Source organism: Paralichthys olivaceus, chromosome 20 (genome assembly GCF_024713975.1).
Source record: "Paralichthys olivaceus isolate ysfri-2021 chromosome 20, ASM2471397v2, whole genome shotgun sequence".
Lineage (NCBI taxonomy): Eukaryota > Metazoa > Chordata > Actinopteri > Pleuronectiformes > Paralichthyidae > Paralichthys > Paralichthys olivaceus.
Window position 1 is genome coordinate 7330685 of NC_091112.1, and position 15309 is coordinate 7345993.

Here is a 15309-nt window from a genome sequence, read left to right on the forward strand (position 1 = left end):
GTGTGTTTTTGTGTGTGGTGGTGGCATAATGCTGTATAAACATTACCTCAACTAACGAGCGGTAACTGGTCTGGCACAAATTTTTCATGTGTGCGTGTGTGTGCATGTGCGTGTGTGTGTGTTTTAACTTAACGGCGTGTACAGTCAGTTTTCTGTTTGGGAAGATTTTACTGTGAAACTGGTTAAAAAAAAATCTCCATCTGTCTCTCCCAATGTGTCTTTCTGCCTCTGCCATATACATTGATTGAGGGAAGGATGGGTGGATGAAAGAGAAGAGGAAGGGAAATGGACAAATAAATTCTCCCAGAAAAAACTCTTGCAACTCTTATAAAACTTTGCTTTTTCATTCCTTCTGTTTTCTCTATTCATTTGAGCTGAAGACATTTGATTAGTCAATTAGATGAACTGCAGAAAAGTATTATTTAAATCATCGGAACATTGTTCAACCCTTTCAAATTAGAAGAACTGCTGTTATTCTTTTTGAAATGTAACTATGATCTGAATACATTTGGTTTCCTCTGGGTTTCTTGTTCTGTTGGTTGGTCCAAGAGCAATCTGCAATTTTGTATTGACAATTTTATCAACTAAAGAATCAATTAATCAACTACAAAAATATTAGAAAATATGAATAATGACAATAATTATTTACTGCAGTTTTCTACTGTGGGTTATTATTTATGTTTGCTTTTAAATTTTAGACAAAATATTACAAATAAAACACAGGGGATGAAGAAAATCATATTTTCATCAAGACAACAAAACTTTTATATCTTTTTAGTTTCAAATGTTCCAAGCAACCAGGAGACTAAACATAACTTCATAACTAAACATAACTTCATAACTAAACATAACTTCATAACTAAACATAACTTCATAACCTTTTTATTATTTAACACAATTAATCACTTTGGAACTCTTAAGTTTAAGAGTGAAACAAAACATGAAAAATTTAAAAAAACATTTTATTTTAATCTTTTCCCCATTAAACTCCTGTTCAGATAAAGCTCTTTATTTTCAACAGGAATCCAGAGTGAAAAACAGCTGCAGTCAGAAAACCACAGAAAATAATCGACAACTGACAGCTGCAAATTGTGTAATTAAAAACATTTACAAGAGTTTGTACACATTATTGTACACACTAAAATTTTTCAAGTTGATTTAGTTTTTTTAATCTAGGAAACTGATTTCCTTAAAGGTAAGTTAATATAACTAACATTCTTAAGTTACGTTCACCTTTTAACTATATCTGCTTTAAACATTAATTTCACAGCAACTAAAAAGTTGTATTAATCTTATTTTACGAGCTGTTCAGATGTAAGTGAGTGAAATTGACTTGTTCTTTTTCCGAAGTATATCTGTTTAAGGCGAAACAAGTAAATTGCTCACATTCCCTGAGGTGAATCAACTGAATGGTGAGAAATGATCACATTAATGCAACATAGTTAAGAACAGGTATTGCTGCAGGAAAGCTTTGAAAAATGAGGAATGTAGCTTCAGTTTCTATTTTGAAAGACTTTCTCACCTCCTGTTTTCAAACCAGCATGACACCATTAACCACCATTAGTCAGCAGCACAATCCCCATGTCCCGTTCTGCGGAGTTGATCTGCTCAGGGGTTTTGTATAAAGCACCTTGCAGGAAGATGCATGTATTTGTTTTTAGTACGAGGCGACCGCAGCACTAAAGAGCAGCTTCTGATGGCTGTGCAGCTCTGCAGGTCCAGCACATGGCGCTAACTGGGTTCAGAGTTCAGTCCACGCTGTCACTGGGACCAGTTAATGCAGCTTTAAAGGGAGAAGTGTTAGATCACACATGCTGCAGCGAGAGAGCTAACAGCGGCTTTAACAGCAGCGGCAGCCGCGTGCCCCCCACCTCCCTGCTCGCTGTTAAAAAGAAACGTATGTCCTGGCTGCAGACCTCCTAAATCCTTGATATTTAAACATCTCCCAGGCCTTTTCAAAAGCCATTTAGGCATCAAAAGAAAGGCGAGGGATTAAACTGTAGCAGCGTAACAAGCCCAAAGACAAGACTTCACTCGTTCTCATTCTTCTGAGACAATCTGCCAACTAGTAGCTATGACATCTGATGGTTTCTTCCAGACCGCCACACATGTGTATGTTGTTACGTCAAATGTTATTGGTCTTTTGTCTGGAGCATGAGCGACAGTTTAACTTGTTCTGTAATCTCTCCCTCTCTCTCCCTCTCGTTCTCTCTCTGTCTCTCTCTGAGATATATATATATATATATATATATATATATGCTTAGAAGGCGTTTTTCCATGGCTACAAGGGCCAATGAGTTCCTACTGTGCTGAAAACACATGTGAAGTCAAAGTGACTTTGTGTGTGTTTGTGTGTGTGTTAGTTTGTTTGTGACAAATTAGTGGCAGCCGAGCACAGGCCTCTTTTGTCGGAGGGGGCGGCAGAGACGCAGTGTGGGAAGGCTTGATAATGGAAAACAGTCATCTGCCATCTGACGCCAAACATGCACTCACAAAATCAGAGAATCTATTGCAATGTACCCACACGTACGAGCACGTCGACATACATTTCTATTCGGTACAGACACTGTTAATGAATAATAATGATAATAATATAAATAATAATAATGGAAAGTGCTAAATGCCTCTTCAGTTGTTGTTTCCATGGCAGCAGACTGAGAAAGGCATCTCATAGCGAGTCATGGATGACCACTTGACTCAGAACGTATCCATCCTTAATGGCGCTAAAGCTCTGTTACTGTTCCGCGTTAGTGCTTTGTCCTTTTGCTTTGAGGGCCAAGTTTGATTCATGGCTTTAATGAAGACTTACAGTGGTTTCACGTTGCAGTTGATTTGTGTTTGCACAGGTTTTATTCAGTGCTGGAAAAAACATCTCTAACTTCAACAAGTGGCCTCGTTTTATTGCCAAGTCTTTTACATGATTTGTTGACTGGTATCTGAATGCATATACAATACCTGTGATGTGTGCATGTGTGTGTGTGCAAATTAAAGTATTTGTGTATGTGTGTATGTGTATCCTTGTATTTGTTGCCTCTTCCTGACTTATTCCAGCATAAACCCTAATCCTGTCAGGACCAGTAAACATCACGGTCATAATGAGGCAAGATGTCATTACTCAGCTCCTGGTTAGGTTTAGGTGTAAGATTGGTTCTGGTAAAGTTCAGGGATGAGGTTTTGGTTTTGCTGTGGACAATAAATAGGAAGCTTATTCATAATGATAACTGTGTGTGTGTACAGCTTGTCACCAAATTTAAATGAGCTCTGTGCTGCGTGCACTAAAAATAAAATCATCCTTTTCATTATTTTCTTTCTGTTTTTTCTGCAGGAGTCTTCTCTGCTTCTCGGCCAAAATTCAAATACACACACTCCCTCCACTCGTGCATGTCTGAGAGATTGCATTGATTTAAATGTCAGTTTTGCTTTTAATCTCCTCCCCTCCTCATTTCCCTTTTGTAAAACAACATTTCCTGCATCACTTCTTTTTGTTTGACTCTTTGCTTTCATTCTTTTCTTTAATCTTGTAACACATGGGAGTTTTTTTTTTCTTTCCAAAACAGGCTTTTCACAATTTCTTTGTTTCCTTTAATATTTATCCAGCATGGGTGATGCCAGTGGTCATTTCTGTCTTTACACACACACACACACACAACTTTCACAGTCATTGATTGTATCGTGTGAGCAAATTGAAGTTCTTAATGAGCCACATGCAGATGTGTTGTAGCTTGAACCAGGTATTTTGTTAAACTCACAGCTCTGACTCCACTTTATTAAACGGCCACAGGACGGGGAACTGATTCACTCCAAGCAAACAAGCTCTCTGTGTTCACAAGTTCTGACCGATGCCTACTCTAAAATTCAGAAACCTAGAAAAATAAGTAGCCAATTAGGGCAAGCTAGTCAAGCGTAACTTGCACAGACACACATGGGGTTTCTCAGCAGGAGTCCAACACACACGGTCTGCATATTCAGAACCACCCAGCTGAAAGCACTAAGTAAAACAGCCTGTTTTGATTTTCGTGTTTGCAAATGGGCGCAAGATATAGGAAGTCCAAATGGTCAAGGATCTGAATACTAACACTTAATTCATAGAGAATAAGATGAAGATTAATTATACTTGGTTTACTCACAAAAACCTGCCGTCCAGCAGAGGTCGTCTGCATTTGAAAAGCGGATCATTTGTTTACCTCTGAGTGTCGACCCGTGCACGTAGCGTGACGTCTGGAGCCGTGACCAGAAACATCCTACTCCTGACTCTTTTCACATGTGATTGGGATCCTGGATAAGTGTTTTTGTTTATCAAAACAGGAGTTAACTATTTGATTAATTAGTGAATTAATAACTAAACTTGAGAATTAGCTGGGTATTGAAATGCACTGAATATTTTTTCTGTGTTTATTACTTATACGGCCTGTGATTTCAAAACCTAACATAAAGCACCGACATAATTTTTGAAGTAAAAGATCATCAGTGTGTTTATACAACATCTGTGAGTGTGTATGTTGTCTCGTAACTTTCAGTAAATCAAAAACACTTTGTGATATTTCTTTCACAAGACGTATGAAATTCAACATTCGGTTTGTTTTCACTGGATTTGAAGCTTCCCCTATAGTTACTCTGAATTGGCGCCAACAACAGAAAAGGTTGCCAGCTCTCGTAAGATGTGTGGCAAAATATCGTTTTGAAAAACATCAGAACGAAGTCCTTGAGGAACTAATTTGCAGTCAGCTGAACAAAGATATATGATAATGTTTGTTTACTGTGTGTGCTGGCGTGTGCGTCTCGGTGCGTGTGATTCTCTGCATGGAGCAATGTTTTACACACACACCATCTGGACTTCCTCAAACACTGCATCAATCTGAGTCGTGTGCGTGTGTGTTAGATGCATAGTGTACATTAAGGAAATGCTTTTGCTTTTTGTCTGGATGTGAGTGTTTGTGTGGATCTGGGCTCTTTGTGTCTTCGACAAATCTGATGGCCCGATGACCAGATAGCCCGAGGCAGCAGGGCCAGTAAAAGTTAATTGACCAGTCACTGTGTGATCAATACTGGAAAACAGCTTCTGGTAGTTTTTTGATTAATGTAATTTTCTCTTTATCTATTCTACAAGCCAACATTTCCTCTTACTGTAGTTTTCTATCCATCTAATCTTGAGGTCTGTCTGTTTTAAGTTGTAATTTCTTGTACAAATCTGTGAAGTAAAGACAAAATAATTCATAATATTTTATAGTGTATTAATATATATATAGGTGTACTAAATGATATAGTATTGTACTCATTTGGTCAATATTCACCTCATGTTTTATGGTGTCAAAATAATTATTTTACTTTGGACTTTGTAAAATATAATTTTTACATTATGGGAAAAACTAGTTATCCTTATATTGAGGGAAAATATCGAAGGGACCAGTAAAGCTGTGAGCTAATAATCAAGGGTGTGTGAGTTATTTCATGGTCACAAACAGTAAAACTCCTTAAGCAACACCTGTAGTTGCACCTGTAGTCAACTGCAAAAAGAGTGTAAAACATTTACATGGCCAATAAATACGTAAACATTATCTTACAAACTCCGGTTCTGGGTCACTGTGTTTGAATCGTCCAGTTTCTGATCGATCTGGTGAATTTGACCAGTTTACTTGTAGTCTGGTTCCAGACGTCTCAATTCCTGCCCACGTCTCTGATCTCTTTCTCTGATTTAAACAGAAATTCAATGTGATTATCAGTCCATGTTATTTTGCTGATGTGGTGGAAGAAATGTACCAGACAGTGTTTCTGCGTTCACCACTTTGTGTCTGGTCCAACCACAAACAGACAGAAGCATGATACTTTTCTTTTCTGCTCACTTCAGGACCGATTTTCCATAATCTACTTGAGATTTGATTGTAGACTGAGGGTTTGTGCAGTCATTGTCTCCAACTGTTGATCATCTGAACAGACTGCAACAACGAATATGAATTAGCGTTCTTTCCATTTGCTACCAATTACATCTTTTAACCTACTTCCTAACCCGCATTACCTCATTGTTATTGCTGCTCGGCTCTCTGGCGTTATTGATAATACGCATTATGCCACTCTCACAGCAGGTAATCAAATCCTCCATTTCCATTTTCCTATTGCATTTCTACTTATTATTGCAGAGCCAGAGCCATTACAGCACTCACATCCATCCATTCAAGTTGTCAGAGGGTGAACGTTGGCCCAGTGATTCACTCCCTCTCAACTGGAGGAGCAGGTATCACTAAATACATACGAGGACCGTGGCGACGTGAGATTCTCAGTTGCACTCTGTAAATATAGTTTCTAACAGTCGGTCGATCAATAAGTCACCAACCCAGTCAATCATCTCAGCTGCAACTCACAGAGTCAGTCGTCCAATTATGCATCCGGTCAGCGTGCCAACCAGTCAATCAGCCATCCAGCCAAGTGGTCGGTCAGCCAGAGATACAAGCAGCCAAACAGCCTGCCAGCAAGTCAAATAGTAGATTTACCAGTCAGCCTGCACTGGCCAAACACAGGCAGCCAGCTATTCAGACAGTCAGTCACACACAGACACAGACAGACAGACACAGACAGACAAGCAGACAGACAGACAGACAGACAGAGGTGTAATTAGTGATAAGTGATTACGATGTTTCTGTTGTTTGGGATGAACAACTGCATTCTGCAATTAGAGCATCTCCCTTTCCCTCCCCCCCTCTCTTATTCAATACTTTCTGCTCTCCAGTTACAGTTTGTGTGCAGCCTGACACATCACATACACACATCACACACACATCACATACACACATCACACACACATCACATACACACATCACGTAAACACATCACAAACATTAGGATTCTGCTCTTTGCTGCACTTAGAGAAACTTCCCATCGAGAATCCATTAGCCGTCTAAAAGCACTCAGACTAATTATGAATATAAATTCAGGGATGTTCTCAGTGTTCGAATACAAGAAAAGTTGTTTTCTTGATAAAAAACTGAATATTTCACTATTTTGAGTTAACACAAAATTCTCTGATAACAAGTAAAGAGACAGAAATTAGCAAATATAATGGATGACATGGCCATAAATATATTCTAATTGTGCGTTTGTGTAATTGTTACTTTTTTTTTCTAATCTGTTAAACTTTTCTCATTATGTTGTCCTTATTGATAACTTTTCTGCTTAAGGAAAATTCCACGGACTGAAAACACTTGCTTGAAACATATTCAATAGAAATGTTCATTACTTTAGTTTTGATTACAAGACAATGTTTTGTTAGAGACTAAATTGTGCGATCAGGCCTGTCAATATCTCTGTCCATTCTATACCCATTATACCCATTTTTATTTTTGCTAATATTCTAATTGCATATTGCAAAGAATCCTGGGCTTGTCATAGCAATGGGGAGAGTTTTATGAGAATGTTTGTGAATCTTATCTTTTCTTGGTCATGCATCCTTTTATATGATTTTAGTTTAGTTTAAATTATTATAATTATTATTTCATTCTATCCATGGTTGAGCCAAAAAAAGAAACATCTAAGCACTTCTGCTTGCACAAAGCACAGCTGCTTATCTTTACTACTTCATGATACTAGAGGGCATATTTATGTGTATGTATATATATTCTTATACTTACATATATTTTTATTTTTAAATGTTCAGTGGTTTTCAGGGTATGTACAAGGCATTCAAGCTAAATAGTCAATAAGGAAACTCACCCCACATTTCAACTTAAATGTGAACAGTATATTCGCAAGACAAGCTGTTGGTTACATTTACCACTGCATTCACAATACGTTTTTATTCACTGTGGAAAATCAAAAAACACTAATGAGCTACTATGCAGCTGTAGGGATTTCACCTTTTCCCCTCTTTTGTTCTTCACCTTTTCCTCCATCCTTATCTCTCTGTTCTCCAATCATGTTTTTCCTTGCACCTCTTAACCCTCTGGAGAAAGGAGGGAAAGGCTGGAATATTGGCTTTTTTGTTGCTATTGGGACAAGTTCAAAAAGGGCCACTGGAAAATGGCCCCTTTTCAGTTTTATTGGTGTCTAGTGGTAGTTGTCAATTTCCTCTGTTTCTCCACATCTCCATTGTTTTTTAATTCGGGTGTAGATCTAGTGACCCCTAAAGAGGAAGGATTAATAGTTTGAAGTGTTGGTTCACATTGTCCTGACTTTTTATAAAAAACATGTCAACTGTAGCAGAACCATTAATTAATGATCTTTTTCTTCTCAGCTGTCAGCAAATAGTTTGAATAATACCAACTTGTATTTAAGCAAATCATTGTTTTCCATGTTGTAATTGTAAATATTCACTGCCTACAGTTTTTCATTCATTATTTATCCATCAACTACTCAAACCCCCTTAATCCTTTGGAATAACATTTTGTAAACACTTAATACAAGTGCTGTCTTGCTAATTTAGGGGCTGAGCTTTTCCGTTGCCTCTTGTGTAGCCATAACAGTTCATCTCTAAGTTACAAGGTTGAGTCATGATTTGTTGAGACATCCATAGCATTTATTGAAACAGACTCGGTCCAGAAAAAGCTCTGGTCTGAGGGATGTCGCCATATTTACCAAGTCACCACGCAGTGGTGAGGACAAACTTCCTTTTTTTTGTCTAGACATAGATAGTCCATAGACTTTGTGTGGTTTCAGGAAATCAAAACGGAGTCGGCGAAGGCAGCAGATTTGTACCAGACACAGCTATAATGGGGTTTAAATGTTCCTGCATGAAAGAAGTTATTAATTATTGTTGCCAGACTTTGGTCGGAAAGATACGAGACAAGAGGACATGTGACAAAAGTCTTGATGCAAATTCTGGCCTCATAAATTTGCATCAATGTCACAAGCACATGATGTGATCTTTAAACCAGAGGATATTTTATCATCCAGTCAGTAACTATATTATAGCAGTAACAAGATAATGTTGTTATTTTATAGAATTGATTAAGTCAGTTATTCTCAGGCCTCCTGTGTGTGCTGATAGGAAGGACAGAACATTAGAGACAACTGAGACACAAACATACAGAGAGAGAGAGAGACGGACATTTAAAAATAGATTTAATGTAACTTTACACTAAGTGGATCACCCTAGCTAAAATTTCTTTTAGTAATTATCACATTTTGCACTGCACAACAATTGGATAGAGGTCAGAGTGAACGGCGGGGCATCCAATAACACTTTTATAAGTCAATAAGTCTTCAGTTCACCGTTAGCGTTTCATCATTTGCTGATCTCATTCATACTGATGTTACATAATATTAATGCCAGACTCTCACAGACTCTGTGGACCGTTTTAGCATTTTGGTTTTAATTCTTTAACTTTAATGATTTCATTCAGTCACGCAGTCACAAGCTGGCATCTGCGCTCTGCAGGGCATGATATCCAATTGCATTCACTGTGGTGTTTGATGTAAGCACAATGATCCCCGATCACCTCAAGTGGTGGTTAGGCTGACTGGATCACAATCCATCCATTCATGTGGTCAAGCAATATCCGTTCTGATGCAATCTGATCGCCCAAAATGCATTTTAATGACAGGTGTTGGATAAGAACTGCTAACCCTGACCTTATGATATAATTGAGAAATGGATGTTGTAACCAAGAAAACCAGGCATAGGCTCTTTTAAGGGTGAAGTCCATGTTTCTTTTAAATTCTTCTTTAATAATGTAATATGTGACATGATAGAGATGTTTGTATTATTTGAAATATATAATGAAGATTAAATTAATTCATATACAGTATATTTTGTTGCGGTGACTTATTGACTTATCACTTCTGTGACTATTGCCCTGTCCCAACTCCTCTCCCTTGGCTCCGCCCCTAGACATAAAGTGCCCTTCACTGGGAGTGTCCTCCTACAAATGGAGCCACAAGGGTTAAGGCTTGAAAATGTTCCTCTTGGAATTGGAACACCACTACATCATCAGCAGCCAACCAACTTTATTACAGTGATAAACGATACAACTAACATTATTATATTAACAACCATGAACAGCGATTTTCCTTGAACGCTTGTCACAGCAATTCAGTGACATTTTCATTTGCTACTGGATTAAACAAAGATATTCCGCTGGATTTAAAAAAATGTTCATGGTTATTATGCACGATTTTATCCTTACATTTATGAGCATTTTACCAGTCATCTGATTCGCTTTTTCCATTTGTAAAACATTTGAGTATTTCCATCCACCCCCTCGTCTTCGGTCCTGAAGACATTATGGTTGAAGGGGTGTTTGAAGGGCTGAATGGCCACCACCCCTACAGGGGCCTATATCACTATGTGCAGTGGTTAATCAGTTGGCTGTGATTATGTGGTTGTGGAGAGGAATTGGGCCTACGGGTTTTGCCAAGCCGAGGGGCCTATGACAGAACTAAATAGCCCCTGCTTTATATTTGTCTTTCACTCACGGGTCAATGAGAAGCCAAAAGTGTCCGTTTATCAAGTAAAATATCATGTGTGACCATTTATGCTCGACATAAATTCTGGTAATGGTCACCATTGATTTTCCTTATAATTCTGAAAGAACAGAAGCGTGATCATTTTGCCCCAGAGAGAGGAGGAAGAAGGAGGAGGAAACACCGAGGGGAGAAGGAGAACAGAAAATGCAGAGTCATAATTGGGCTATAAAGAATATTGTTAGCAATAAATGATCCACATCATGTGATGACTCAGCGATTCTCGGATCTTATCATGAGCCAGCAGTTCTGTGATTGGTGGTGTCACTCATGGATAGACTCACAGGACTAAAGGTCAAAGCAGAGATAAGGCTTAAATTTGGCCAAGTTACTCAAAAAAGAGTTTGTCTCTGTACCAGATTTATTTCTGCCTCGGTTTTTTAATAACATGACTCCCAAGCATCAGATGACCACCATCATCGCTCATCATGGTGGGAGTCAGGGGGAGACTAAGAAGCACATTTGTTTGTTGCTCACAAAGGCAGAGGGTCCCAGATGTCTGAAGTCACCACTGACTTTAAACACTTGATTTACTCCGGGACAAATAAAAAAAAATCAATTGGTTGCTGGTAAATTGCAGGATAAATCATTGTTGTTCCAATTTCACCTCGCCACCAGATGTCGAGCAGTTACTCTTTATTTCTTTATTTCTGGATGAGTGAAACCAGAAGGTGAATGTGAAATGCATCATTCGCCCCAAGACGCTCTTACAGGATGAAGAAAAACTTCTACCAGTCTCAGGTGCGGTGGCATGAATTTCATCACTGAGTGTTTATCCCAAACTGGTGTCTCTACTTTCATGCCTACATCACTATCTTCTTTGTGGTCGGTTCATATTTCAATTAATAGATACAAGCATATGATATGTCATTCTTTAAAGAATGGGAAAAAGCTCATTTCTACAGGTTATATAGAAAGTGCATGGAGCTGAATTAATTACCAACAGTATGAATCAAAGAGTAAAACAACTTCTGTCTCAATCATTCCAACAGTAAATGCAATTAAACTCTTTGTTTTAATTCAAATTTTTAGATAGCTGTTAGCTACTGCACCTAGCTAAACTGCGAGTGAACCAACAGTACTCCAAGAGTGAAGTGAGTGCTCCCTCTCCGTCTTTTTGGACGTTTACACTCATCGCAGACATGCGCCATGCAGCCACGATCATGGGGGGGTACATCTACACTAGTCACAGCCTTTATCACTTCCAGTTGGTGCAGATAATGAAAGGATGATAAGAAACACGACTAAACGTTTACATCCCGTATTATTCCATAGTTTGTTTTCAGCTCACCTTCAAAGAGTCTAATAAATCTCAGTCAGACTTGGTACACAAATATGTAAAAGACTTCCGTAAGTGCTCAAAGTTCTGGTGTGAAAGCTTCCACTTTGGCACAGAACGCAGCACAACCTGACCGGCCTCCTGCACATGAATAATTTATGCCAAGAGGGGAGACCGTTGGGACTCATTATGGTCGGAGGCAGACCTGGCCGGCGTCTCCACAAGCCCCTCAAGTTGGATAACTTGTCCCTCACCATATTGGATTTGATGTCACAAGTCCATCTGGGGACATTTTTTGGAGGCAGCCATTTTGTGTCCCTCCTGGCAAACGTTTCACCCATTTTATCTGGAGAGAACTCAGCCGATACGAGTCACACAGGGGTCGTGATTGGGACGCCAACACGTGTGGGGGGGGGCAGATAATTACTGTACGTTGGGGAATGTTAAACATTCCACTGGATTTATCAGGTAATCTGTCATTATGTCTCCACACTCCAAATGTTTTTTGGGAGAAATCGTCCAGACCCAGCCACAGGTGAATTCTGACACATACTTTTACGCTTTTCTCTTCCTCTCTCATTCATCTTCTTTTTTTCCCCCACATCCTTCATTATCCACCCTCTTTCCACTGTCCCTTGCCTCCTACTGTCTCCATCTTACTTCTTTCCCTCCTTTGTCTTCCCCCATCCAGGCCTCACTCCTCGCCAATATCCCACTCACTCACTCACTCACTCACTCACTGACCCCCTTCGTTTTTCCTCCACTTGCATATGCTGTGAGTCAGAATAGGTTTCCATTGGGAGCAACTTTGAATATTATCTTAAATTTTTCATTCCTCATCTCTGCTGCTAGTTTTACCCTCAATTTGTTGCCCAGAGCCAAAAAGCAACATGGGATTCACGAAACGTGCACACGCCACAGAAAACGCGATTATAGCCCATCCATCTCTCCTTCCATCCTTCTCTCTCGCTCTCTGAAAACAACATGGGAATCAGGGAAACGTGCTCGCACGTCAAACTGGACTACTTCTTTCTCTCTCTTTTGTCTCCCCCTCTTCTCTCTCACCCCTTCCCTCCCTGTTTTTGTCTCCCTCTCAATCCCTTTTTGTATTTCATTTTTTCCCTCTCGCCCGTCTCGCTTCATGTTATCGCTCCTCTCCGCACTTCAACGTCTCTTTTCCTCTGCCTTTCTCTCCGTCTACATTTCACTCCCTCATGCTCAGAGGTAATTCTGTCCCTCCTTTCCTGAGCCTTATTCATCATCATCATCCTCCTCCTTTTCTTTTTCTCTGTCTCTCGCACTCATACACACACACACACACACACACACACACACACACACACACTCATAGCGTGCACAAATCCAGTCTGCATATCAGTGTCAGCACCTCTGAACAATATGAAGGATAATAGCATTTGGGTGGGAGAAAAAGAAGAGGAATAGGGGAAGAAGATCCACATACAAATCCATAAATATTACACAAATGCACACACATAGGTGCACAAAAGAACACACAACTTATCTGAAGTATACAAAAATATGCAGTTTTTGTCTTTTTCTGCAGATTTTTTTCAAACGCATGATGTTCTCTCTTAACACTGTTGTTAAAAGCATTTGAATAAAGAAAATTCCAGACTACACAAGGGGCGAGAGAGATAAAGCTTTGACATGATGAGAGAGAGAGCGAGAGATGGACAGAAACACACACAGAGAAATGAATCTTTAAAAAAGCCTATTTTCAATGGATTTCGCTGGCGAGGATGACATGAATAACAGGATTCCTGAATAAGTACATTTGTGGTCTAGTCGGGGGAAAAAAAATCTGACGTGCAATGTAAGGCACTTAAAACAAAGACTGATTATTATTTCAGTGATGGATCCTATTAAAATGTCACCATGTTGTCAGCCAAGGTCTTAATTATTTTGTAAAAATAGAGGCCAGATGAAGGGGTACATGTACGGGTGCATATTTACAGACGATATTAAATTTGAATAATCTTCGATTTAATCAAAACAGATCTCAGGCATCATATATTTCTATTTCAATTACATTCATTTGCCTGAGAGAAGACAACAGTGATAGATAAAGGGAAATGCACACAAGAAAATGACTAAAGTAAGTTGTCTCATAAAATACTGAGAGAAACTTTCAACACTACAGTTCTATTGAGATGGTAAAGTGGAGGTCAATTGAGTTTTTTTTATTCTTTCCACATTTCATGAAGGAAAACAATTCAATAGTTGTTGCTGTTGGTCAGAGTTGTTCAAAAGAGAATAGAGAAAATAAATCAGATAAGATTACATACATATGTCGTCCTCAGACACTGTTGTTTGCTTGTTTTGCATTAATTATGTATTGCCTTCGAAAAAGCTTTACTTTTCTTTTCTTCTGCAACAGCTTTGGAACTGCAACTTTGAAAACAACCTTGTTACATTGATGTTTTCAATACAAGGTAATAATGATCCCATTAATAAATAAACACGCATGCACCTTAACACCGGTGAAGGAATGAAGATATAATATATATATATATATATATAATAAAAGACAAACTGAGTTTGGTTGTTGTCTGTCTTGTTTTAACACTCAAGGGAGCGAGAAGGGAGCCGATGTACCAATGCTGGGTGTGGACAATCATTTAGAAATCATATTTTGGTTGAGGTCACATTCATGAACGAAAGGCAGAGAACAGTTTGCATGACTAATTAGGAAGGGTTAGCTTTCTTGACGCAATTCTTTATGGGGCTACTTCCTGTTCAATGCTAGGATGATGGTCATAATGCTGGCAACCTGGGATTGACACAGCCCCTTGGGAAACTCTAGATTATCACTTTAGGAAAGAATCTAATTCACATAACAAAATGTGTTCAAATGAATTTGAATCTGCATATACTTCCATATAAATCTGTCTATCTTACCAGTGACTTTGACAAGCATGTGGCGAGTGGCCTGCTGAAGCTGAGACTTCTAGATAGTTTGACAAGGTTGTTCCCTCGATGCTGCTCCGCTCATCTCTGGTGTACAGAGACCTCAACGCACTACAAATTAAAACATCCTTTCAATGCTTTGTAAATTGACGTCTGCTACTCGTCAGTGGTGATGGAACTTCACAAAGCATTGAACTACAGCCAGGTTCATCACTTTTTTGGAAACATTTCTGCTGCCGTTTTCGCTATTTGCAGCTTGTTTCATTGAAAGCGTCCACATCAGATGCAGTTCCTACTCTCCCAGGCTCAGGTCGGGTTCATATAGAAATATGAGGCTCATACTCTATTTAACACATTAATGAAAACAATAAGTTCAAGTGGCAGCACTTAGCAAAGATGGAGATTGAGGAATGGAAAAGTGACAAGAAGAGAAAAGAGCACGACACACACACACTTAGGAATGATAAATGAACATCATGTGTCATCAGAGACAGTTTACCCATGTGACATTAGCTAAGATGATGGATGAGTATGGCTTATAGGCAAAAACACTTGTGTGTGTGTGTCTGTGTGTGTCTGTGTGCGGCTGAGGCTGAATAATTGTGTTTCTGGCTTGGGAACGTGCAAATATGTACGGCTTTTGTTTTTGTGGA